Here is a 27,260-nt window from a genome sequence, read left to right as displayed (position 1 = left end):
AGGTCAGATCAGATAAATGGGAAAGGTGATGGACAGGTCAAGAGGGCGGTACCAAGTTGGAGGCTTGGAACTGGGACAATGTGGGGGGAGGGGGCAATGAGGAAACTGATAAAATCCACATTGATCCCATGTGGTTGCAGGGTCCCAAAGGCGGAATATGAGGCGTTCTTCCTTCAGGTGTCGGATGCTAAGGGTTGGGCGATTGCATTGAGCTAGTGAAAAAGAACACAAGAACATAGCCCCCCAAGCCTTATCTGCCACCTAATATGATCACTCCTGATTTCATCTCAGTCGCAACTCCACTTTCCTGCCCTTTCCCAATAGCCCTTCAACCCATTACTAATTAAAAATATCTATCTCCTTAAATTTACTCAATATTCCTAAATCTACTGCACTCTGGGGTACCGAATTCCAGGGAGCCCAATTCTGAGAGAAGTAAATTCTCTCCATCTGTTTTAAATCTGCCAGTGCTTACCCTAAAACTCTTGTTCCAGATTGCCACAAGGGCAACATCGTTTCTACATTTATTTGTCAATCCCCTTTAATATCTGATATACTCCAATTAGATTGCCTCCCATTCTTCTAAACTCAAGCGTTCAATCTCTCTTCAGGTGGGTGAAGGGAAGTGAAAGGGTGAAAGACAGGAGAAAATTAAATGACAAAACAAAAAGAGTTAGCCGTACAACATAAATATAGGAAGAAGAAAAACAAAGCATTGGAGTAACTCAGCAGACCAAGTACTGCAGAGAGAAACAGAGTTAACATTTCAGGTTTAACAGATGTTAATACTGTTCCCCTCTCCACGAAAACTGCTGGACCAGTTGAGTATCCCCATCATTTTGGTTTTATTTCAAATTTCCAGTTCCATACTTTTTGTTATTGACTCTCAAGGAGGAGTGAATAGTAGAATGAAGAGCAGCTGCACCCAAAATATGAAATAAAAAAAGGTGTAAAGCAAAGCCAATGAAAGACAAAAGGAAACAACCATTGACGCAGAGATTAAGGTTCAAAAATGTTGAATTAATGGAGAGTCTGAATCGCAATAAAGTGCCTAATTCAAAAGGCGTTTTGTTAGAAGTGGGGAAAATTTAAAACGTAAATATATTTAAAGCAAGTGAAAATGAGGGGAGGAAAGAGTGGAAGAAGAACAGAAGTTATCAACCCAAAATATTAACTGCATTTCTCACTCCACATAGACTGCCTGAGAAATGAAAGTATTTCCAGTATTTTCTGTGTTTATTTTGGATTTTAAGCATCTGCACTCCTGATATGTTGACAATGTGGGTTGAGGAAGAGTGGCAGCACATTCAGACCCAAGGAACCACACCATGTATCAGCTGGGCTCAATAAAGCTTCACTCTTTGGAGGGCCTTGCAGTAAATGATTACCCTAGAAGAGAAAGACCATTAAAGGGGGGCAAGACAGTGTGGCGCTGGAAAAGCACAGCAGGTTAGGCAGCATCCGAGGAGCAGGAAAATCGACATTTCGGGCAAAAGCCATTACAGGGGGTGACAATCAGTCTCGTCAAAAAGAGATGGGTTTCTAGGAAGATCATGAGGAAGAGGAAGAGAAAGAGAAAGAGCGACGCAGAGAGCTTGCTGGAGGGAATTACAGAACATAAGGCAAGGCTGCCAAATGGCAGGGTGAAATGAGGGATTATGAAGGAATTCAAATTCAATCTTCTGATGGGAAGAATACATAAAAAATATTTTAACTAACTAGAATAAGCAGGAAAAGTTAGGAGCTTGTTAAAACTAAAACCACAATCTCTTATCAACAATGTTTTTGTTCATTTTTTAGCCATGCAAGTAACAGTATTAAGGAAGCAACAATCCATCCTTTACTCATTCACACACAACTATCTGAGACCTCATCTCCACACCATCCTCGTGCAGTCTTTACCACGATGGTATCTGGCTCATGCAAGATTAATTATCGATCTCTCAAACAGATACAGTGTTCTTAGATGATAGAAGGCAAGAACTGCTCAAAAAGGTGTGTCATTTTCCATTAGAGGCAGCTGGAAGAACGAGACATGGGCTCTCTCCTTCCCCCAAAGTGAAGTCAGTACATGCACTGCAGCGTGTAGCACTCAACCAATAAGTCAGAAAGATCCCAGATTCAATCCCTGCGCCAGCTTCGCTCTACCAGAATATTACCCCTAGCTTCTTGTAGATTTGGACTAAGGAAGAAGTGGTTACATAGCATCAGTGGGGCGGCACAGTGGTTCAGTGGTTAGCACTGCTGTCTCACAGTGCCAGGGACCTGGCTTCGATTCCAACCTCGGGCAACTGTCTGTGGAGGTTGCACATTCCCCCCTTGTATCTGTGTGGGTTTCCTCCGGGTGCTCCGGTTTCCTCCCACGATCCAAAGATATATAGGTTAGGTGAACCGGCCGAGCTAAATTGCCTATAGTGCTCAGGGATGTATAGGTTAGGTGTATTAGTCAGGGGTAAATGTAGGAAAAATAAGGTGGGAGAATGGGTCTGGGTGGGTTGCTCTTCAGAGGGTCGATGTGGACTTGTTGGGGTGAAGAGCCTATTTCCACCCTGTAGGGATTCTATGATTCTACATTCCCAATTGTTATTGAACAACCTCCTGCAGAAGGAACTTAGCTCTCAAGAATGCCCACCCTCTCCTTCTCTGCACCCCATCCCTCCCATTGTCAACCCAAACCCGCCAAAAGCACCCCCTAGAGGAAACCCTGGGAGATTGAAATGCAACCCCGTTCTCAAGATGCAGGTGGAGTTATGGAAGCAGTTCAGAAGGTTTACTAAGCCTTGAAATGAGAGGAGGAAAGGTGAGACAGGCTGGTTTTTTTTGTATCCTCTGGAGTTTAGATGAGTCAGAGTTGAATTAATTGAGACATATAAAAGTTCCTGAGCGGATTTGACACAGAGGGTGTTGAAAATATGTTTCCTCTTGTGGCAGTTTCTGGGTGGAACGCTCTTCAGAGGGTCGGTGTGGGCTCGATGGGCCAAAAGACCTGCCTCCACTCTGTCAGGATTATATTCTCTGATTCATTCTTTCACTCAATTCTGTTTCTCACTTACTGAAGCGAGTTTCATTGCTGCAGTTCACATTTTCAATCCCTGAAAGCACAGACTTATTGCATGGCTGATCAGGCAGTTAAAGCAGACAGAATGTTATTTAAATCAGAGTCCAGTTTGGACACATTAATGGGCTGAAATTCCACTGATTGTTATTTTTAGAGTATTGGTTAATGGGCTTGTGTAAAATTCCCAGGCATATTAGCTATTGTAACATTTTGACCTCCTTCATAGCACACAGTAGAATTTTAACCCTGGAGTTTTCCAAGAATTCTTTAGAACAGACTAAATGAAATTTGAGCCCAGATATGACAAGTCAGGGAGAAAGGAAGAGTATTAATTAGACCGAAGATTTGGCTAAAAAATATTGCAATTTAAAGATCTTATATCCTTCATATCTATTATGGTTATGGTCTACTCAACAACAAATGGAAACGACTGTGAATAAAACTCTTCAGGCAATTCTCCTCATTCCTACATTAGTAATGTCCCAGCTTGAATCAGACGCTCTCAGTCCTTCAGAGTTAGTGTTATTCCACCAGTATCACCATCGGCCACCACTCCAGGCAATTCAAACTGCCTTTATCTCACAATGGTGTCAGTGGCAACACCAAGGTGAATGAGGCTGCCACATTTGCTCGAGAAAATAAACTCATCTCAAACTCCTGGACAGTTCTGCAGATGAGATGGAAATGTGTTGCTGGAAAAGCGCAGCAGGTCAGGCAGCATCTAGGGAACAGGAGAATCGACGTTTCGGGCATTAGCCCTTCTTCAGTTCTGCAGATGATCTGAACGGTGCTATTTTTCTGGTTTAAGAGATAGCTGGAGTCTTCAGCCCACCCACAGTGCCCAGTTACACACTGCAAAACCGCCAATGGCAAGCTGCAGAATTCAAATCAGGCAGTGGAGACTTTTGTGGGTGCACCACTTTGTAGCCCTGGGCATAGCAGTTTTACAGAAGCCCCATAAAGAAACAGAGAAATTCCACTGCATTCACAGGCAATGTTGCAATGTTGCATCTAATCTCAGACCTGACACTCTCCTGTTCCTCACTCAAGTTGTTGTTCTACATGTAGAGGTCTTGCTAGCAAGTAGGGGCAGACTATCTAGCAGTCAGGACATTGCAAAGGGAATGCAATCCTGGCACCATCTAATGCCCGCACAGCGGCTATTCCAGCAAGACACGCCACTGCCACTGAGGAGTAGGAATGCTAATCAATTTTCCCTTTTCCAGTGCAAGACACTGAGAACATTTCTAGCTCCTCCCATGTTATCCCTGATTCAGTTAACTCAGATTGAACTTGGAGCATATCTCATTGGATTGATCCATTGGAAGGCTCAAAAATGCTTTTAGATCTAGAGCATACAATTAGGATAGATCCTAAGTAGATTATACATTGTGAAAAAACATAACAACAGCAGATATCAGCCTTGGGCCTCCTCCTTACAGTACTGTTGAATTTTTAGACAATGCTCCCCTCTCCCCCATTAGCATGCTGAAGGCCAAAGAAAAGTCACTGCAGCTACATCACTGAAAATAAAGACAAGGAAATTTTGCAGCAAGAACTCTTTCATAATATATGTATTTATTCAGTTCAGCAGAAGGGAAGAAATTCACACCAGATATAATCAGTGGCATGTTGCTGTATTACCAACTTTCTTACAGCACATTAACATTCTCATTGACACCAACTGCGAGTTGCTCTCTTAATACTAGCAGATTCTAAACGTTTCCTTCCTCAATCCCAAATTTAAAGAATCTCACTCAAAATGCACCAACAAGTCACCCATGCGATTGCCTTAGTGGTATTATTGCTGGACTATTAATCCAGAGACCTAGCTAATGCTCTGGGGACCAGGATTCAAATCCTGCTATGGCAAATGGTAGAATTTGAATCTAATAAAAATGTGGAACGACCATGAATCCATTGCCGATTGTCAGAAAACCTGTCGGGTTCACTAACATCCTCTAAGGAAAGAAGTGGACGTCCTTACCTGGTCTGGCCTACATGTGACTTGAGACAAACCGCAATGTGATTGGGCAATTAGGAATGGGCAATAAATGCTGGCGTAGCCAGTGTCGTTCATATCCTGTGAATGAATTTTTTTTAAAAGTGCCCTTTGTTATCACCTCTTTGGCTACTAGAAAAACATCTCTTTGTTTGTTCTCGCTAAAGTCCTTGTGGTTTTAAACAACATGCATTTTGCTAAAAAGAAAACATTCTGTTGAGACTTACTCTTCTGCTCATCAGGACAGTTTGCAAGAAATGCCAATGTAAAGAGAGAACAACATTTTTTACTGTACAAGAAGAGTGTGCTGGTTACTTGGAAGACTATGCAGACTGGTAGAGAAATTTACCATGATGAATGCACCAATTAGGTGATGATTGACCATTAACTGCCAAATATTTTCAAAATTTGGCAGTTAACTGTCAGTCATTGTCTAAATATTGTTTTCCCAGCAACATTCAAGTTGTGTACAAGCAAATGACTAAAAGTACATTTTGTAGTATAGCCACTTGTAATGGAGTAAACACATCCAAACTGCATCCTACATTTGGGAAATATAATATTAAATATACCACTGAAATGTCTCAAGTGGAATTAAACTATTTGTCTTTTACAATTCATTTCTGTTGGTTTCAATAGTAGATTGTATGTACTGGAACAAAAATCAGCAATATTAAATAAACAAGTTCACAGCTTTATCTAATGGGAAGATTAAAGACTAGATTTGGTATAAGGACAGAGATGTGCTGTTTGAGCATAAAGTATCTTTACATCTACAAAGGAAACAGAAGCAGTTCTCAGCAATACAATTAAGAACAACAGTTTGAGACAAAAAAAAGATGTGAGCGACAGCGTTCATTTCAGTTCAAAAGCCGCTACAAATTGCATAAGCAACTAAAATATTGAGCAAAACAAAATCCGTTACAACCAAGTCTGAGAACTTTACAATAGAAAAGAAAAGGGCCATTCAGCCCTATCATATACCTTCTAGCTGTCTGAAAAGGCAATCCAATGTATGCCACTTCTCCCCAAGGCCCTGCTAATTGTTCCTTTACAAGTGGGCATTCAATTCCAACATGAAACTTTGCTCTGAATCGGCTTCCACCACCATTTCAGGCTATGCAACCCAGATCAGAACTATGCAATATCTTTCCTTTTGCCATATTTGTATCTAAAATGAATGGAGCCAGATATTTTCCAAATGTTCAAAAGAGAAAAGGCACAGTTGCATTTATACAGAGTGTTTCAGAACCTCCAGACACCCCGATGCACCGTATGGCCATTAAAGTGCTTTGGACTTGTAGTTACTCTTGTATCATAGCAAACACCGTAACTAATTTACACACAGCAAGTTCCCACCAAAAACACTGTTATAATAGCACATTATTTATCTCAATCTGCACCATAAAAACAGATTTAAGATACCGGCCAAGGCACCACAGAGAATTTTCTTATTCCTCTTCAAATTTGGTGCCATGGAACATTTTTCCATCCAGAAGACCCAAAGTCTTGGTTTAGCATCTCACTTGAAATTTGCACTGCCAAGAACCAAGTGTCAAAATACATAGGATTGATGCAGGAAAACTTGCTTAAAAAGTTATTTTTCAGTAAAAAAAATGTACATAAACTGCACTTTTTTGTGTTAAGGACAAAGTCAGCTTGCAAAACCAATATGGTCAACTCCCTTCACAACAATGTGAAGTTGCTGATAAAGATTACACATACCTAACAAAAGGAATATGCAGGGGAATTGTATGATGACACTCACACTAACATAATACTGGCTCTAATGATTAAAACACAGTTGGATGAAGCAACTTCAGGTCCCCATGTCTTAGCACCTTTCTAAATGTACTAATTTGACTCAACAATTTGACCAACGTGACTGTTACATAGCACTTAAGGTTTCAAGGATTAATTAAAAATAAAGTTTTAGAAACTGAACAATTTCCAAACTCATTGCAGTAGCTGATCCTCTCTACTTAAAAGCAGCTTATTAATAAGGTGGTCTATAACTGATTAGAACCATTCAGCTCGGAAGGAGACCCTTCAGTCCAACTCATCCAAGCGGACCAGATTGAATGACCATTTACCATGCAACCTTTACATAATACACTGTCAAAATAAAATCCATTCCAAATATCTCAACATAAATTGAATCGTGAGGAAATGCATTGAATTTAGTCTCGTCCACTTCAGATTCATGCTGAAGCTAATGAGACTCTTGGGGATAAAAGCACCCTTACTCTGAGGTTTGTTGGCTATTCTTGCTTCCTTTTAAAGTCTGACATCTGAAAGGAATAAAAATTTTGGATTCTCTCAGATACAAGAACTTGTCATTTTGTCTTCTTTATAAAACTGATTTAGTTTTGTGATTTATACTCTTGATAAGCAAAAGTTGCATACTTTCTTACTGTGATAAGTCCATATGTATACTTTCAATTTAAGTTGTCTTGACTAGTTTTCTGTTTCAAAGGACTCGGTCATCCCAACTCTTATTGCCTTGTTATATCCATCTAATATTCCTAGCAATATCCAGTGAGGATCTTCTCAATGATCCTTATCCAGGAAAATTACAATCTAGTTAAAAAACAAAAAGTTGGATTTTAGACAATTGGGAAAGGGGAAGCACTATTGGCTGGCTTTCTTCCTTAGATTAGGTTCCCTACAGTGTGGAAACAGGCCCTTCAGCCCAACAAGTCCACACCTCTTAGTTGGGAGACAAGGTGGATTCTATTGGCCTTGGAGTCTGGTTTCCTATAGTCGAAATGGAAGGATATTAAATTGAGGGAAACAACTGATCTCAATAGCACCTGATGTGGAATTATGATCATAAGCACCAAAGCACCTCTAACAATGCACACTCCTTCAGTACCTCTTGGAGTACTAATATTGATTTATATGTTCAAGTGCCACAGAGAGATTCAAACGCTCTACCTTCAGGCTCCAAAGTGAGAGTGCTACCAACTGAGCCACTACTGAAACAGTGGACAACCAAAGCAATTGCCTGGGTATGCAGATAATTAAAATAGCATAGGCGATAGTGACAATTATCAAAAAGCCTCATGAAGCATTGACCTTTATATCCAAAGATCTAGAATTCAGGAGTAAAGAAGTTATGTTTCAGTGATAAGAAGCCCTGGTTAAATCAAACCCATGAGCAGTTTTAGGTATCATATCTTAGGAAGGACATTAAACCTTTGGGGGAGCAGAATAGATTTACCGTAATATCTGAATTCCCAAGGGTTAAACTACAAGGAGAGAGCGTGGTTCTATTTACAAGTTTAAGAGATGATTTCCATCAAACTTCTCAAGATATTAAGGGGATAAAACAGGAGGTCAAGAGAAACTATTTCTAATACTCGATAGATACAGGCACTGGAGCATCTAAAATTAAAAGGCAAGACTTGCAGGACTGAAATTAGGAACCATTTCTACACACAGAAGTCTGGTCGAAGTTTGGAAGACCACCCTGAAAAGACACACAATCCTAGATTCCAGGGTAACAGTTGATCTAAGATTAGCCAATATAGTTTCAGATATAGGGCAAAAGGGGAATATACGGATTTAGGTTTCAGACCAGCTGTGTTAGCAGTGAATGGCCAAAAATAGTTCAAGGGGTCAAATGAGCAATTTCTGTTCCAAACCTAAAACATAAACACTCGGCAGGTCTGGCAGTCCCTGCGGAGAGAGAAACAGTGTTAACATTTCAGGTCGAGACCATTCACATTTCTAACATTTCCCCAGTTCTGATGAAACTTCTTAAAGAAGGCAAAATGGTGGTTGGGGTGTGTGGGGTGGGGGCAAAACCAAAAAAAAAAGCATCACAAAAAGAAATAGAAAACAAATAAGATGAACAAGGAGTACCCAGTTACTTGCTAATCACTCCATTCCACTCACTAACTCATTTAGTAATGTGCACACTGAACGTTTAAAAGCTTACCTTTTAGCAAGTAACATTGCAAAAGAAAGCATGCACAGTAACCCCCTCACCCCCACATAATCCAGGTTTACTCTCAACTTCATCTACACACACACACGCCGGGATCCAGAAGAAAGAAATGGTACAGACAACATAATGACGTAGAATCCACCATCAGAACACTGGCTAAGTCAGCCTGGCTCCAAAACTAGATCCTGACTAGTGGGTATATCATCAGATCACGGATGATGATGAAACCTCATTCTAATTCCTTCAGAACTCGGCATCTGCTTTCAGCACTTCTTAATTCACAAGATTGAATTCAAAGTAACTAGTTATTTCAGGCCAAACCAGGAAATGCTAAAATGGTCCTTCCTCTTTACAGCACATCTCTCAGGGATCAGGATAATAAAATTTTAACAGCCAAGATGGACAAATGATAACAGTGTAATGCTAAATCTTTTACAGGATGACGTGGAAGTTGAGGAAGCGAAAGAGTTTATACCGTTTCAAAGGTCATGGGAAGGATGACTTAAGTGCAATAGGATTGAGGTTTGGGCATTTTTAAATCATAGCTATTTTCCACCAGTTCAGGATAATAGACCCCACAAACATTCACTTTCAAAATATGGAGTGTTATAGTTTTCAGCCAAATATCCAGATGTTAGTCAGCAAAAATCCCACAGTACAATCACAGTCATGTGCTCTACTTGAATATCAGACTGAATATACTCTCAAAGTAAGACCTGGGCTCTAAACCAAGCACAAGGTCAGTAAAATTTATATTGGAAGGTGCACTGGGAATCATAAAACTTGCTGCTTCTACACATTAAAAATAAGAGATTAAATTTCTCAAATCTCAGGTGGTGAAGGAAAAAGGTACTGGAATCTAGTCCTTACTTACAATCAAACATTTAGCTAGGACACACACTGAATATTGTAGTCTTTCAACATATTCCCTTTTATTTCCCTGCTGTTGCACAATTTATATTTCGTTAACCTGCTAGGACAAGTTACAGCACACTCCCGTGGTCATTGCGGTGGGATTGAACCTTTCTCCCTTCTGGCCCAGAGGCAAGGACACTGTCACTGCATCAGAAGACCCAGACAACTGTGTCTGGTATGCCTCGGAGGTCAGTTAGCTGGATGGCTGGTCTGCAATGAAGTGTGATGCTTATAGTGTGGGTTCAATTCACACACTAGCTGAGGTTACCAGAAAAGGATTCACCTTCTCACTCTTTCCCCTTATCCAAGACATAGTGACTGTCAGGTTAAACGACCATCAGTTGTCTCTCTGTAATGAGAGAGCCATCCAGTGGTTTGATAGGACAATGGCAAATTGACCTTTATCATTCAAGTGCTAACCAGGCCTAAGTGTGCTTAGTATACAAGAATTAGATGAGATGAGGAATATTCAGACCAATGAGCCCATAGGCACATGGTGCTATGTACATGAATATCAGTAAGTCCCCAACATCACATGAATACAATTAACCATCACCACCGACTTCAGAATGTGTTAACTTCAAAATAGAAGCTACATTCTTAAATGATGACAACTCTTTCCAGCATTGTGGCATAAAAGGCAACTTAAAACAAAATCCTTTTTATTTTTTGTTGGTTAGAAAAGCTGAAAACTGCTCACTCTTATGGAGTCAACTCAGATGTTTCCCTTTGAAAATTAACCCACAAGAGACAGCAATAGATTTGCAATAGGTCATGGAGCATCTCAATTCTTCCAACCAATGGAAGGTGTTGCAATTTTCAGTGAATAAGTAGCAATTTATTAAACAGGTTGTCAACAAACAAAACTGTGCAACATGTATAGAATCACAGTGAACAGCAGGATATCAAAAGGTGCATCTTTGGAACAAAGCATTGACTTAATCACATCAGATCTTCATGAAAATTGCCACTATTTTCCAGGACTGATTTTACTCTCCCCCAATCCTACGCCTTTTTCCATAACAAAATCTTGTCTCAGTTAAAAAGCCAACACAATAATCCATTCTTGTCTCCTTTGTGAGAACTTTGAGCAAAACATTGTGATTGCAATAGGATTAAGATACCAACTACAGGAAGGATGCATATATACAAAAGCTGAAGAAGAATGAGGCAAAAGTTCAGAGGAACACAAACAACAGCAATACTGTAAAAGAAAATACTGCTTAGAAAACAGAATTACCTGACAGAATAATCTGTCCACATGCACCGTACTGCCTTACGCATCTCTATAGTTGGAAATGTATCTCTGGGTGAACACTTACCAAGAAGTGTTCTTAACATAAACAAGTCTTATCAAAGCCCAAATCTCAAAAGGCAGCAACTTTGTTATCATAGCTGGTAGGAGCTAGGGTTTAGAGAAGAAACCTCAAGACAAATCTGATGAAAAAAAATTAATGATGGGTTTGTCACAAAAGGGACAGAGACTTCTGATCATTGTGGAAATTTTTGTTTCAAGCCTACATGTGATGTGGGGTGCTGTTACAAAAAACAATATATTTTTTATCTCCAGTTGCCCAGAGAGCAGTTATGAGTCAGCCACTTTGTTTTGGGTCTGGAATTACATGTCGGCCAGACCAGGTAAGGACAGATTTCCTTCTCTAAAGGGACATCAGTGAACCACATGGGTTTTTACAACCATCAACAGGAGGTACATGGTCACCATTAGGCAAGCTCTTAATTCCAGACTTCATTGTTTTTTGATTCAACTAAAATTCTATCATCTGTCGTGTCCCCAGAATGATATGGTGAAAATGTGGGTAAGTGGAGCGGAGTCTGCGAAAAGACTAGCTTATGATCTTATTGAGTGGCGGAGCAGGCTCAAGGGCTGGATGGCCTACTCCTCCTCCTAGTTCTTATGTTAGCCTGGGGGTTCCAGTTAACTAGTCTAGTGACATTACAACATGCCACCTACTCTTCAGAAGAACCATAAACTGAGGAAAGGTTAAGATGCTTCAATGTAAGATGCACAAATAAAATTTTTAAAATTAAAAAAAATGTTTAAATTACAATACAAGATAGGATGCACTTGAACAGCAATGGAAACGTGTCTGTCCTACTTCCCCTATAATAATCTTAAAACCCATATAAATAGATGCACCCACAAAAGAGATTACTGAAAAACAAACGACCCGAGTAACTTGCATTCTGAAATATATACAGGTCATTCTGTTATAACACGCATTTAGGCAATGCAAATTCGCTGTAATGCGATTGACGAATTGGGGACACTGTTTGTAAAGCAAGAAAATTTAAAACGTGTGTTGGCTGTAACATGATTACAACACTAAGTGATGTTTCTAAAGCGCAACTTTTCTACAATGCGGGATTGCACAAGAACACAACCATTGCATTATAAAAGAACTGACTGTAAAGGGCACGTTATGGACACTCAAGTCATGAACCACAATATACCCCAAAGTCTTTTTACCGACTAAAACATCGGACAAGTAGCTGAGGTCACACTTCAGTTTGTTGAAGACCATGATGGCCAAATGAGAGTTCCTAAAATTCTAGCCATCCTTGCTCACCTCCAGGTTTAAATCACTTGTCCTTGAGACAAAATTATTAACAACGCAGTTCAGAAGTTATGCACATAAAGGATATAGATCAGTTCGATAGTCGGGCAGAGAAATGGCAAATGGAGTTTAATCTGGCCAAGTACAAGGTGACGCATTTGGAAGTAAAATGCAAGGGGTAAGTACACAGTAAATGGCAGGACCCTTAGGAGCATTGATTTACCGAGGGATTCTGGAGTGCTGGCGGATAGCTTTCTGAAAGGTGAAACACAGGTCCACAGGGTGGCAAAGGATTTTTATGGCATGCCTACTTACAAAAGTTGACAAGTCATGTTGCAGCTATGTACAACTTCAGTGAGGTCACTTTTGGAGTACTGTGCGCAGTTCTGGTCACCGCACTATAGGAAGGATGTGGAGACATTGTAGAGAGAGAGTGCAAAAGAAATTTAACAGGACATTCCAAAAACGGAAATTGCTGGGAAAACTCCAAATCTGAAGAAGGGTCACTAAACTAGAGCTGAAACGTTAACTCTGCTGTCTCTCCACAGATGCACCAGATCTGCTCACTTCTCCAGCAATTTTTGTTTTCCAGCATCTATAATTGTTTGGGTTTTTATTTGTTTACCAGGATGCTACCTGGATTGGAGTGTATTTGCTATAAAGAGAGGTTGGACAAACTTGGATTGTTTTTGCTAGAACATCAGAGACAGAGGAGTGACCCGATAGAAGTTATTAAAAATGGATAAGACAGATAGTTAAGAGTATTTTTCCACCAGGGTTCAAATGTCAAATACTGGGGCATAAGGTTTAAGGTGAGAGGGGGAAAGATTTAAGGAGTGTGCAAGGCAAGTTTTTTTTTACACAGAGGGTGGTAAGTGCCTGGAATACACTGCCAGGGGAGGTGGTAAAAACAGATATGAAAGCAATATTTAAGAAGCATTTAGACATAATCATGAACAGGTAGGGAATAGAGAGAGATGGACCATGGTAAATGGGATCAATTCAGAATGGCATCACGGTTGGCACAGACATGTTGGCCGAAGGGCCTGTATTGTTCTTGATTCAATCCCACGTAGACCTAGAAGATGCACATATGGCCAAATTCCAGCTGGATCCAGAACACTGATACTGGTAGGATAGTGATTATTTAACTGGACTCATTATACAATAACCTAGACTAATTAATGAGAGGCAGAGATTCAAATCCCACCACAGCATTCAGTTAGCAATTTTTAAAAAAAATTGGAAGACACTTACTATTTCTTGGAGGACTTGAGTTTCGATGGACTATGGAATAATAATGGATTTTATTTCCAGCTCAAGTTTTCTACAGTCCTTCAAGTTTTGTGGAAATACCTGGAGTGGTTCCTGCAAAAGAAGTGATTTGAAAAGGTCATTATGGACATGAGCAAGGTATTTTTCAAACTAGTGTTAACAGTGTTTAGATTAGAGTGGTGCTGGAAAAGCACAGCAGGTCAGGCAGCATCCGAAGAGCAGGGAAATCGACGTTTCGGGCAAAAGCCCTTCATCAGGAAACTTCCTGATGAAGGGCTTTTGCCCGAAACATTGATTTTCCTGCTCCTCAGACGCTGCCTGACCTGCTGTGCCTTTTCAGGACCACTCTAATCAAAACTAGTGTTAACAGTCTGCCTTGCTATAGACCCTTTTTGGGGCTGTTTGAGCATTTTGGGGCTTGGAGAGGAGCTGGTTTTACCTGGTCTTTGATTAAAGGGACAAGCCTGCAAAGAATGACTACCCAGCTGATCTATCTTTAGCTCCATTATCTTGGATGAGACAAGCCTCCTGGCTCTGATGGAATGCATCCCAGGGTGCTAAAAGTGATGACGGGAGAAGTAATAAATGCACTTGTGGTAATTTTACAAAATTCGCTGGACTCTGGGGCAGTTCCAGCAAATTGGAAATTTAGATATTTTCTTGAACAATGAAGGAATTAAGGGTTAAGGTATGAAGGTTGGTAAGTGGAGCTGCAGCCACAAAAAGATCAGCCATGATCTTATCGAATGGCGGAGCAGGCTCAATGGACCAGATGGCCTACTCCTGCTCCAAGTTCTTATGTTGGTATGCTCATCTATTTCCGAAAAGAAAACACACATGTTGACTTCAAGTTGAAACTGATTTGCTCTTCTGAAAGAGACGCTTGTACTTCCTGAGCAAGCTGTGTCTGCAGATTGTCCAGAGATAACATGACTAGTGACTTAATAATGTATGCTACCACATCGTATGCTTTATTCTTTTGGTTGGTCAAAGGCTTAAGTCAGGGTGAGACTTCATTATGGCTGGAGTATAGTTAGGAAGTGCACTTAAAACTTTTAATGTCCAACTTTAATTAATTAAATAGAATTGGGATGGTAGGGTAGGTGATGTGTTACAGCTGTAGTATGTGGGAGCTCCTAGACACTGGTGTGATCCATGTTGTCCACATCTGTAGCAAATGTTGCAGGGAGGATGAGCAAACTGACTAAAGCTCCATTGTACACAGCCATATTCAACAGGGGGAGAAAAGAGGAATATGGTAGCAATAAGGAACAGTATATTTAAGGGAATAGGCACTGTTCTCTGCAGCAAAAATAATCTCAAAGGCTGTGTTAGCTACATGGTACCAAGGTTAAGGACATCTCTTCTGGGCTCGAGGAGAACTTTAAGTGGGAGGTGAAAGTTCCAGTTAACATAATCCACACTGATACAATAACATAGGTGGGACTATAGAATCCCTTCTGTGTGGATCAGGCCCTTTAGCCCAACAAGTCCACACCGACCCTCCAAAGAGTAACCCACCCAGACCCATTCTTCTACCCTATTCCTCTACATTTCCCCCAGTATGATGCACCTAAACCACACATCCCTGAACACTATGGGCAATTTAGCATGGCCAATTGACCTAACCTGCATATCTTTGGATTGTGGGAGGAAACCGGACCACCATGAGGAAACCCACAGGGACAGGAGGACAATGTACAAACTCCACACAGACAGTCGCCTGAGACTAGGAAAGAAGTTCTCAAGGGATTATAGACACTCAGGCTAAATTAAAAAGCAGAGCAATAAAGTTAATAATTTTAAGATTACTATCAGAGATACGTGCAAATTGGTATACACTGAATAAGATTACAGTGGTAAGTTCATGGCTCAAAGACTGGTACAAGAGAAATGGATTTGGATTCATGATGCACTGGCACCATCCCAGTACTGGGATATGAAAGAGCTGTTCTTTTGCATCATACTAGACCAGAATCCTGGTGAATTGAACATCTCAGGATGGTAGATAGGACTTTAATTAGTTGTGGGACAGGGATTCAACTGAATGCAAACTATAAACCAATTTTTAAAAATGTGACAGCAGAGGTGCAGGGTAATAAAGGTGTGAATGATAAGGAAAGTGTGACAGGAAGGGGTAACATTTAAAACCAGAATTAATAACGGTAGCAACAAGTCAAAGATAAAAGTTGTGCATGCAGCATTTATATCAAGATAAATGAATTGATGGCTGAATTAAAAATAAATTAATGTAACTTGATAGCTATTACAGAGATATGGTTTCAGGGTGACCAAGACTGGGCACTCAATATTCAGGGGTATTCAACATTCTGGAAGAACAGGCAAAATAAAAAGGGGAAAAGAAAGTGAGTCAATGTTGCTAATAATGGATAGCATCAGTGTGACAGTGAGTATTAATATGGGAGGATTGGAGATTGTGATGAGCAAAGAGTTTTGATGGAAAGGAGGCATAGCAAGAGTAAAAAGTCATGAGTGGGAATCTTTAATGGGCACATGAAGAGTTGCCTCAAGGTAGCACAATGTAAGCAGGACATGACAATTGTCATGAATGGTTTTAATCTGCATATTGACCCAACTGCCCAGATGGACAAGTGTATCAGCGATTATTTCTTAAAGCTGTATGAGAAACAAACTTGTAAGGAGATCTCAGCTATCTGGAAGAATAATGGGGTAGTTATGGTCGGGGATTTTAACTTTCCAAACATCGACTGGGACTGCCATAGTGTTAAAGGTTTAGATGGAGAGGAATTTCTTAAGTGCGTACAAGACAATTTTCTGATTCAGTATGTGGATGTACCTACTAGAGAAGGTGCAAAACTTGACCTACTCTTGGAAAATAAGGCAGGGCAGGTGACTGAGGTGTCAGTGGGGGAACACTTTGGGGCCAGCGACCATAATTCTATTTGTTTTAAAATTGTGATGGAAAAGGATAGACCAGATCTAAAAGTTGAAGTTCTAAATTGGAGAAAGCCAATTTTGACGGTATTAGGCAAGAACTTTCGAAAGCTGATTGGAGGCAGATGTTCGCAGGTAAAGGGACGGCTGGAAAATGGGAAGCCTTCAGAAATGAGATAACGAGAATCCAGAGAAAGTATATTCCTATCAGGGTGAAAGGGAAGGCTGGTAGGTGTAGGGAATGCTGGATGACTAAAGAAATTGAGGGTTTGGTTAAGAAAAAGAAGGAAGCATATGTCAAGTATAGACAGGATAGATGGAGTGAATACTTAGAAGAGTATAAAGGAAGTAGGAGTATACTTAAGAGGGAAATCAGGAGGGCAAAAAGAGGACATGAGATAGCATTGGCAAATAGAATTAAGGAGAATCCAAAGAGTTTTTACAAATATATTAAGGACAAAAGGGTAACTAAGGAGAGAACAGGGCCCCTCAAAGATCAGCAAGGCGGCCTTTCTGTGGAGCCACTGAAAATGGGGGAGATACTAAATGAATATTTTGCATCAGTATTTACTGTGGAAAAGGATATGGAAGATATAGACTGTAGGGAAATAGATGGTGACATCTTGCAAAAGGACTAGATTACAGAGGAGGAAGTGCTGGATGTCTTGAAACGGTTAAAGGTGGATAAATCCCCAGGACTCCATCAGGTGTACCTGAGAACTCTGTGGGAAGCTAGAGAAGTGATTGCTGGGCCTCTTGCTGAGATATTTGTATCATCGATAGTCACAGGTGAGGTGCCAGAAGACTGGAGATTGGCAAGCGTGTTGCCACTGTTTTAAGAAGGGTGGTAAAGACAAGCCAGGGAACTATAACCGATGAGCCTGACCTCAGTGGTGGGCAAGTTGTTGGAGGGAATCCTGAGGGACAGGATGTACATGTATTTGGAAAGGCAAGGACTGATTAGGGATAGTCAACATGGCTTTGTGCGTGGGAAATCATGTCTCACAAACTTGATTGAGTTTTTTGAAGAAGTAACAAAGAAGATTGATGAGGACAGAGCAGTAGATGTGATCGAGATGGACTTCAGTAAGGCGTTCGACAAGGTTCCCCATGGGAGACTGATTAGCAAGGTTTGATCTCATAGAATAAAGGGAGAACTAGCCATTTGGATACAGAACTGGCTCAAAGGTAGAAGACAGAGGGTGGTGGTGGAGGGTTGTTTTTCAGACTGGAGGCCTGTGACCAGTGGAGTGCCACAAGGATCAGTGCTGGGTCCTCTATTTTTTGTCTTTTACATAAATGATTTTGGTGCGAGCATAAGAGGTACAGTTAGTAAGTTTGCAGATGAAACCAAAATTGGAGGTGTAGTAGACAGCGAAGAGGGTTACCTCAGATTACAACAGGATCTGGACCAGATGGGCCAATAGGCTGAGAAGTGGCAGATGGAGTTTAATTCAGATAAATGCGAGGTGCTGCATTTTGGGAAAACAAATCTTAGCAGGACTTATACACTTAATGGTAAGGTCCTTGGGAGTGTTGCTGAACAAAGAGATCTTGGAGTGCAGGTTCATAGCTACTTGAAAGTGGAGTCACAGGTAGATAGGATACTGAAGAAGGTGTTTGATATGCTTTCCTTTATAGGTCTGCGTATTGATTACAGGAGTTGGGAGTTGGAATATTGCATGCAATTCAGGTCTCCTTCCTATCGAAAAGATGTTGTGAAACTTGAAAGGGTTCAGAAAAGATTTACAAGGATATTGCCAGGGTTGGAAGATTTGAGCTATCGGGAGAGGCTAAACAAGCTGGGGCTGTTTTCCCTGGAGCGTTGGAGGCTGAGGGGTGACCTTATAGAGGTTTACAAAATTATGAGGGGCATGGATAGGATAAATAGACAAAGTCTTTTCCCTGGGATTGGAGAGTCCAGAACTAGAGGGCATAGGTTTAGGGTGAGAGGGGAAAGATATAAAAGAGACCTAAGGGGCAGCATTTTCATGCAGAGGGTGATACGTGTGTGGAATGGGTTGCCACAGGAAATGGTGGAGGCTGATACAATTACAACATAAAAGAGACCTAAGGGGCAACTTTTACACGCAGGGGGTGGTACATGTATGGAATGAGCTCCCAGAGGATGTGATGGATGCTGGTAAAATTGCAACATTGAAGAGACATTTAGATGGTTATATGAATATGAAGGGTTTGGAGGGATATGGGCTGGGTGCTGGCAGATGGGACTAGATTGGGTTGGGATATCTGGTCGGCCTGGACAGGTTGGACCAAAGGGTATGTTTCCATGCTGTCCATCTCTATGACTCTATGAGAGTGTGACACTGGAAGAGCACAGCCGGTCAGGCAGCATCCGAGGAGAAGAAGAATCGACATTTCGGGCATAAGCCCTTCATCAGGAAGGGCTTCATCATTTCTGATGAAGGGCTTTTGCCCGAAACGTCGATTCTCCTGCTCTTCAGACGCTGCCTGACTTGCTGTGCTTTTCCAGTACACTAGTGTCGACTCTGGTCTCCAGCATCTGCAGTCCTCAGTTTCTCATCCTAGAGCACAACCTACCTGGAAAAAAGACACTTCAGATTTAGTAACGTGTAATGAAGGAGCATTCATAGGAGATCACAGGCCTTCCTCGGGTTTCAGATTACAATATGGTAGAAGTCAAGATTCAATTTCAGGGACAGCAATTTGGGTTTCAAAACCAGTGTCCTCAACTTAAACAGAGGTAATTCCAGAAGTAGGAAGAAAGAGCTGTCTAAAGTGGGCTGGGAAAATAGACAAAGGGGAACATCAGTGGATGACCAGCAGCAGCCATTTTAGCAGATCTTTCAAAATGTTCAGCAAAAATGTATTCTAGTCAAAAAGGGCTCACCAAGAAGGGTGAAACACCCATAGTTAACAAAACGTTGTTAAGGAGAATAACCAATTAAAGACTAATGCAAACTAAGCAGTGAAAACTAGTGGTAGGACCAGCGGTTTGGAATTTTTGTTTTGATGCAACAACAGTGGACACTAAAAAGCTAATAAAGAGGGAGGAAAGGGAATAGGAACTCACAACGGCAAGAAATATGAAAACAAATCACAAGAGTTTCTACAGGTATATAAAAAGAACAGCTAGAGTGAGTGAGGGCCCTTAGAGGATACATCGGAGGATAGATAATGAAGGACAGGGAAACTACAGATGATTTAAACTATTACTTCGCAACAGTCTTTACTGCAGAGGATGTGATAAATAACCCAAAGATGCTAATGGGTGGAGAGTCTTGTAATAATCTGTAGTACAAAGGACAAAGTATTTGATAAACTAGTAGGACTGAAAAGCAGACAAGTCACCAGAATGCGATAGCAGACATCCAAAAGGTTTTAAAAGAATTGACCGCAGAGACCTGAGTATAAATATTTCAGGACGGTTCCAGTGGATTGGAAAACCGCTAATGTGATTCCCTGTTTAAGGAGGGAGGCAGTCAGAAAGCCGAAAAACCAAAAGCAAGATAGCGTAACATCCATTGTCGGGAGGATGCTAGAGTCCATTATCAAAAGACATTTAGAAAAATTTAGTACAATTAAACACAATCAACACTGTTTTGTGAAAGGGAAATATGTTCGAAAAATCTGCTAGAATTCATTTAAGATGCGATAAGCAGAAGAGATAAAAGGGGAACACTTTCAGTGTATTTGGATTTCCAGAAGGAATTGGATAAGATGTCACAGAGAAGGCTATTGCACATGAAAGGAGCTCACAATTTTGAGGGTATTGTATTAGAGTGGACTGAGGATTCGCTAACACATAGAAGACCAAGAGTCAGCATTAATTGATTTTTTCCAGGTTGGAACGATGTAACTAATGGAGTGCCACAAGGATCAGTTGTAAGGCCTCAGTTGCTCACCATCTTTGTTAATGACTTGGAGGAAGTGGCAGATTGCAATGCATCCATATTTGCTGGTGAAGCAAAACAGGTGGGAGTGAATGTTGCAATGAACTCACAAGGAATCTGCAAGGGGAGATAGACAGGTTGAGTCGATGGACAAAAGTTTGGCAAATGGAGGTTAGTGCAGGAAAGTGAGAGATCATGTGTTTTGGTAGGAAGAATCAAAAGGCAGGCTATTAAAAACAAAAGGGCAGCAGAGAGAAGGCAGAATGTCCTTGTGCATAAAACAAAAAAGTTAGCTTGCAGATGCAGCAAGTAATTTAAAAAGAAAAGTGAGATTTTTACTAAGGAGTGGGAATTTAAAAAGAGCAAAGTCTTGTTCCAATTATGCAGAGTGTTCAGAGGCTACAGGCATGAATACGATGTACAGTTTTGGTCTCTGTTTTTTCAAAAGGATATACAGACATTGAAGGCTGTCCAAGAGATTGACTAGCTCCATTCCTGGGATAAAAGACGCAATTCATCGAGAAGAGCTAAACAGGTTGGGCCTTTATTATTAGAGTTTAGAAGAATGAGGAGTGATCTTATTGAAAAATACAAGATACTTTGGGAGTTTGACAGGCTAAATCTTGAGATTATATTTCTATTAGTGAAGAATCTTAAACGAGGGAACATAGTTACAAAATAAACAGACATTCATTTAACATGGAAGTGAGAAGGAATTTCTTCTCCCAGAGGGGAGTGTATGTCTGAGAATTTTCTACCCCAAAGAGTTGTAGAGGCTAGATCACTGGAAGTATTTGAAGAGGAGCTGGGGGAGAGATGTTTGAAATAGTCAAATGAGTTGCAGGCTATGAGGTGCTGGCACAAAACAGGAATTGAGACCAGGTGTAGATCAGTCAAGGACTTTATAGAATGGAATGACAACCCTGAAAGTCTGAATGACCTATTCCTCTTATTTCTCATGTCTCTTTCCTTTTGCATTGAGGGATAATCCATCACTTGTATTGTGGGAGAGTGTCTGTGTGTGTGTGAACGTGTGTGTCTATATGTGTGTGTGTACGTCCACACTTTGGGGATATTTAGATGATTAAGCATTTATATTTATATTTCTGTATTACTGACTGCATAAGCCAAAATCCTATTGCATCTTCATTTGTTTTGATAATAAGCTAATAATTATATTTATTAAGAAAGCTGTTTTATGGATCCTTTCATTTAAAACCGTACATAGATAGGTTTTATTTGGCCCCCTCAGTAACCTGAAAAAAAATGGTTTTATTTGATATGCTCATACTGAATACTTTAACTCTTTCTCTCATCACAGATGCTGCCAGACCTGTCAAGTTTCCCCAGCACTTATTTGCATTTCTACTTTGTGCTGTGATCCCAAATAGTAGTGGGACTGGAGCAACATACAACCCTCAGTCATAGCAGGGCAAAGACATTCATGACAGTCACCGTGAGTTTTTGATTACTGAGTTGTCCCATTCACTTCTGTGGGTAAGGAAAGCTATTGTTCTTATTTGGTCTGTACTCCAAATCCATAATGTGCTTCATCCTAACTGCTCTCCAAGGGGAATGGGAGTCTTTCTGTAAAAGGTGGTTACAATGGGCAAGAAAACCTGAGCCTTGTCTCTGACAGACATGTCGCATGAATGATCTTTATAAAAATCCAAAGGCAGTCGTATCAAAATAAGTTGGGTTGGAATGAGCGTTAGGGACCTGGATTCAATCCGAACCCTGGGCAACTGTCTGTGTGAAGTTTGCACATTCTCCTGGTATCTGCGTGGGTTTCCTCCAGGCGCTCCGGTTTCCTCCCATGGACCAAAAAATGTGCAGGTTAGATGGATTGGCCACTTTAAATTGCCCGTAGTGTCCAGGGATATGCAGGCTAGGTGGATTAGCCATGGAAAATGCAGGGGGTAAGGGTTAGGGACTGGGTGGGATGCTCTTCAGAGGGTCAGTATGGACTCAATGGGCAAAATGACCTGCTTCCATGTTGTAGGGATCCTATGAGTTCATTTGTAAAAATACACTGCTGGCACAAGGGTTTTGATGTTTAAAAAGTCATGCATTGGTGCAGCACATTTCAGAACAGAGCTGAATCTCTTTATTAATTCATAGGGTGTGGGCATCACAGGCTAGGCAAGCATTTAGTATCCAACTCTAACTCCCTCTTGAGAAGATGGTGAGTGACCTTCTGCTGCTCACCCACAGTGTTGTGAGGAAGAAAGTTCCAGAATTCTGACACCAGTGACACTGAGGGAATGGCAATCTACTTTCAGGTCAGGATACTGCACCACTTGGAGAGGTGATTGTAGCTGATGGTGTACCTTTGCTGCCCTCTAGGTGTTGGAGGAGGTCACGGGTTTGGAAGGGGAGGTTTGGTCAGTTGCTGTGGTGCAACTCCACTTACTCTATGTGTGAACAGTTTAGCCGAATGTGGTGTTTTTAGCCCATGGTTTTCCTATTGCAATGAAGTGTCATCAGGACATGTTTACAGCATGTCATGAAAAGTCCCAATTAATGTATGTCAATCATCTGCTTTTATTTGGTTAATTAAATGATGGAGAGACTGGGTTTGAGGAGAAATGATCATGGAAGGTTTACTGACAATGAGAATCCAGCTTTAAAGAAAGTGCGATATTACCCAAAATATTTGTCACGACTGCAACTCCATCCAAAAAGGATATCCAGTACCTCTCCCAACATACAGAAATAAATCACAAAATACCCAAAAGCCTGGCGATGACGCCAATTTGAGTCAAAGATTGATATCAGTTGGGAGAGTTGACTTTGCCTCTTCCAAACATGCAAATGCCCCATGTTCAAACAAACCTGCACTCTACACAGTATTAACCACCATTTGCACTGGCAGACTCATCCCTTGTTTAATTAACATTTCACACCAGTGACCCGGACAACCATTTTGCCTGGATTTCACTCAATTATTGTATAATCCTGCTGAACAATCTCCTCTCACTAAACTACAAATCAACACAGAAAGGAAAGCAAGAGAATCGATTGGCAGTGTCACAATAGACACCTCTCAGCCTCAGTGCTGGGAGCATCTGCAGCATCAGCAATGGACAATGGGAAGGTCAGACCATTATTTACTGAAGTCTGTCTCGGGTAACCTCAAAACACACAGTCAGAATACTAAGTTCCTCAGAAATCAAATTCTATGCCAAATTCCTGTGACAACACTTCCTGTTCTCACAAGCATCTTCACATTACACTCAAGCCATCAATTTTATTTCTAGAGAGGAGGAAATTCACTGACGTACAAAACACAATCCGATCTCATTCTCAACAAAAGGAGGCAAAAGGTTGCTTATCCAGCCCCACATTTCCCCAAACAGTAGTGTAAAACCCACGCCAACCAATTAAATAGACACAGTAGTGGGTAGTGACTTGTCATTAAATGAATTTTAAAAAGTGGAATCCAGTCGCACCATAAAGAATTTGACATTTCATTTATCAAGGAAGCACAATCTGTTATATATCTTCCTTATGAACATACCTCTCATAGTTAGGCTTCATATCAATTTAGTTTCATTGCATCAGCGTCACAGGACAAACAAGTTTCGGAGCACCAAGCCTTACTGCTGTAGTGGAACTGTGGATAGATCTCACACAACAGGAAGCCACAGGACCGCTGGGTTAAAATACCAGAACCAATGGAGGTTAACAATTAAACGTTTTTCATTTAAGATATTGTTCAAATTGAAGGACAGGGTGATGCAAAGGCTTAAGGGTGGTCTTAAGATTGAGATGGCATTTTGTTAACAAATAGTGTCAAAAGGACATGGAGCACACAGAGTTGAGTAGATCATGGGTGATCTGTGCACTCATGGAAGAAGGAGTATTAGTGAACTGAAGCTCTTGTAATTAGCCTGGGTTCAAGCATATTGTGCTGAGAAGGTAACAGTTGAATAACCACTAGTCGCACCTGCATTGCAGGTAAAAGCATTTTCTCGTTGAGTGTTAGTAGCCAACTAGCTAGCAAACCAATCAGAAGGAAACAGGACAAGGAGGAATGCCTTGCTTCAAGTACTACCAACCAAGGATTCCAAAATCGACCGTTCAACTGTTATGCTATCTACTCTTCATGAATGACCTGAAGACACTGATCTATAGATCTTTTAATTTTAATCATTCTTACTCTGTGTGTGTGCGCGTGAGCATGAGCGTGTACGTGTGCGTGAGCGTCACTATTATTTCAACTTATGATTAGTAACTAATAAACTCACTCTTTTGATAGCTCAAGAGAACTTGATTAAATCATTTTCTTTTAAAACGTAAACTCACTTGGTCCAGGTGAAAAACATCTAAAAGATACAGATCATTTTCAAATGAACTTTGCAGTGATAAACTGAGGGGAGCAAATGAATAAAGGAGACCAAGCTCTCAGTCTGGAACCATAATAACTTGGAGAGTCTCATCAAAGATCCAGGCATAATAAGCAACTACAGAATTTGCAAGATTTCATAACCAATTGGCATTGGAAAGGTTCGTAGAAGAGTTAACTTTGTACAATACAAAGTTAGCTCTCAGATTGCCATACAATTTCAGTTAGTGTGTTGCACTGAGTTGAAGATTGGAAGCTTTTAATCTCTGCCCAGTGATAAGCAAGCATTCACTTTAAAACCAGCTTTTCCTGTGCAGATGCAGCGATAAAACTGAATTGTATTCGACGTATTGTACACAAAGTTTGTCGGAGCCTAGGATTTCCCCTTTCAAGCGCCGCTGAAATTTTCCACAATTCTTCATCGTGCCCTGGGCTCGGGAACTCTCAGCAGGTGCCGTAGGGGTCAACCTGAAAGGTCAGGAATCTTGAACGTCTTGTAAACAAGGCAATGTACTTAGGAGCAGGGTTGGGGAATCCTGATTCAAATGAGAAAGAATTCTGCTACAAATGTATAAAGAACAAGTAAAGGTATGTTTGCTCACTTTGAGCAGTGCAATCTCACAGGACCTGGAAGGAGCCAGCTCATCACTTATACGTCATAGAATCCCTACACAATCTGGAAGCAGACTATTCAGCTCATTGAGTCCACACCAACCCTCCCATCCTCTCCTGTAACCCTGCATTTCCCACAGGTAACCCACCTAGCCTGCACATCACTGGACACAGTGGGAAATTTAGTGTGGCCAATCCATCCAACCTGCACATCTTTGGACTGTGGGAGGAAACTGAAACATCCTGAGGGGATGCTGGAAACCAGATTCTGGATTAGTGGTGCTGGAAGAGCACAGCAGTTCAGGCAGCATCCAAGGAGATTTCGAAGCTCCTTGGATGCTGCATGAACTGCTGTGTTCTTCCAGCACCACTAATCCATTAAGTTTATGAGTCCTGCCCTGATTTGCCTTTCCAAAATGCAGCACCTCACATTTATCTAAATTAAACTCCGTCTGCCAACCCTCAGCCCATTGACACATCTGGTCAAGATCCTGTTGTAATCTGAGGTAACCCTCTTCGCTGTCCACTACACCTCCAATTTTGGTGTCATCTGCAAACTTACTGACTATACCTCTGATGTGCACATTCCAAATCATTTATATAAATTACGAAAAGTATTGGTCCCAGCACCAATCCTTGTGGCACACCATTGGTCAGAAGCCTCCAGTCTGAAAAGCAACCCTCCACCACCACCCTCTGTCTCCTACCTTTGAGCCTGTTCTGTATCCAAATGGCTAGCTCTCCCTGTATTCCATATGATCTAACCCTGCTAACTGGTCACCATGAGGAACCTTGTCAAACATCTTACTGAAGTCCATATAAATCATATTCACCAATCTGCCCTCATCAATCCTCATTGTTACTTCTTCAAAAACCTCAATCAAGTTCATGAGACATGATTTCCGACCCACAAAGCCATGTTGACTATCCCTAATCAGTCCAATACTTTCCGAATACATGTACATCCTGTCCCTCATGATTATCTCCAATAACTTGCCCACCACCAATGTCAGGCTCACTGGTCTATAGTTCCCTGGCTTGTCCTTACCACCTTTCTTACTAACCTCCAGTCTTCCAGCACCTCACCTGTGACTACCGAAGTAACAAGTATCTCAGCAAGTGCCCAGCAATCACTTCCCTAGCTTCCCACAGAGTTCTAGGTCCTGAACAGGTCCTGGGGATTTATGCGTTTCAAGACATACAATACCCCACCCTCCGCACCCCACTTCTCTGTAGTATGGGGGGCACAGTGACTCAGTGGTTAGCACTGCTGCCTCACAGTGCCAGTGACCCTGGTTTGATGCCAGCCTCAGACAACTATCTGTATGGAGTTTGCACATTCACCCAATGTCTGTGTGGGTTTCCTCCGGGTGCTCTGGTTTCCTCCCACAATTCAAAGATGTGCAGGTTAGGTGATTTGGCCATGCTAAATTGCCCATAGTGTTCAGGGATGTGTGAGGTTAGATGCATTAGTCAGGGGTTAATGTAGAGTAATAGGGTAGGGAAATGGGTCTGGTTGGGTTACTCTTTGGAGGGTTGGTCTGGACTTGTTGGGCAAAAGGGCCTGTTTCCACACTGTAGGGATTCTATGGACATTTTTCAAGATGTCACCATCTATTTCCCCACATTCTATATCTTTCATGTCCTTCTCCACAGTAAACACTGATGCAAAATACTTGTATCTCCCCCATCTCCTGCAACTCCACACAGAGACTGCCTTGCTGATCTTTG

The 27,260-nt window shown here is 41.2% G+C and overlaps 1 protein-coding gene across 1 annotated transcript in view; it reads right to left on the bottom strand.

The window, feature by feature from the left end:
- The window catches only part of LOC122563062 (transcription factor SOX-13-like), a 180,029-nt gene that overhangs the window by 115,236 nt on the left and 37,533 nt on the right, over nt 1-27,260 (bottom strand). The window contains exon 2 of the mRNA XM_043716425.1: nt 13,761-13,871. The gene's annotated coding sequence lies outside the window, so the exon portion shown is untranslated. The remainder of the gene's footprint in view (nt 1-13,760; nt 13,872-27,260) is intronic.

Source organism: Chiloscyllium plagiosum, chromosome 26 (genome assembly GCF_004010195.1).
Source record: "Chiloscyllium plagiosum isolate BGI_BamShark_2017 chromosome 26, ASM401019v2, whole genome shotgun sequence".
NCBI classification, from domain to species: Eukaryota; Metazoa; Chordata; class Chondrichthyes; order Orectolobiformes; family Hemiscylliidae; genus Chiloscyllium; species Chiloscyllium plagiosum.
This window is presented reverse-complemented; position numbering and strand designations above follow the sequence as displayed.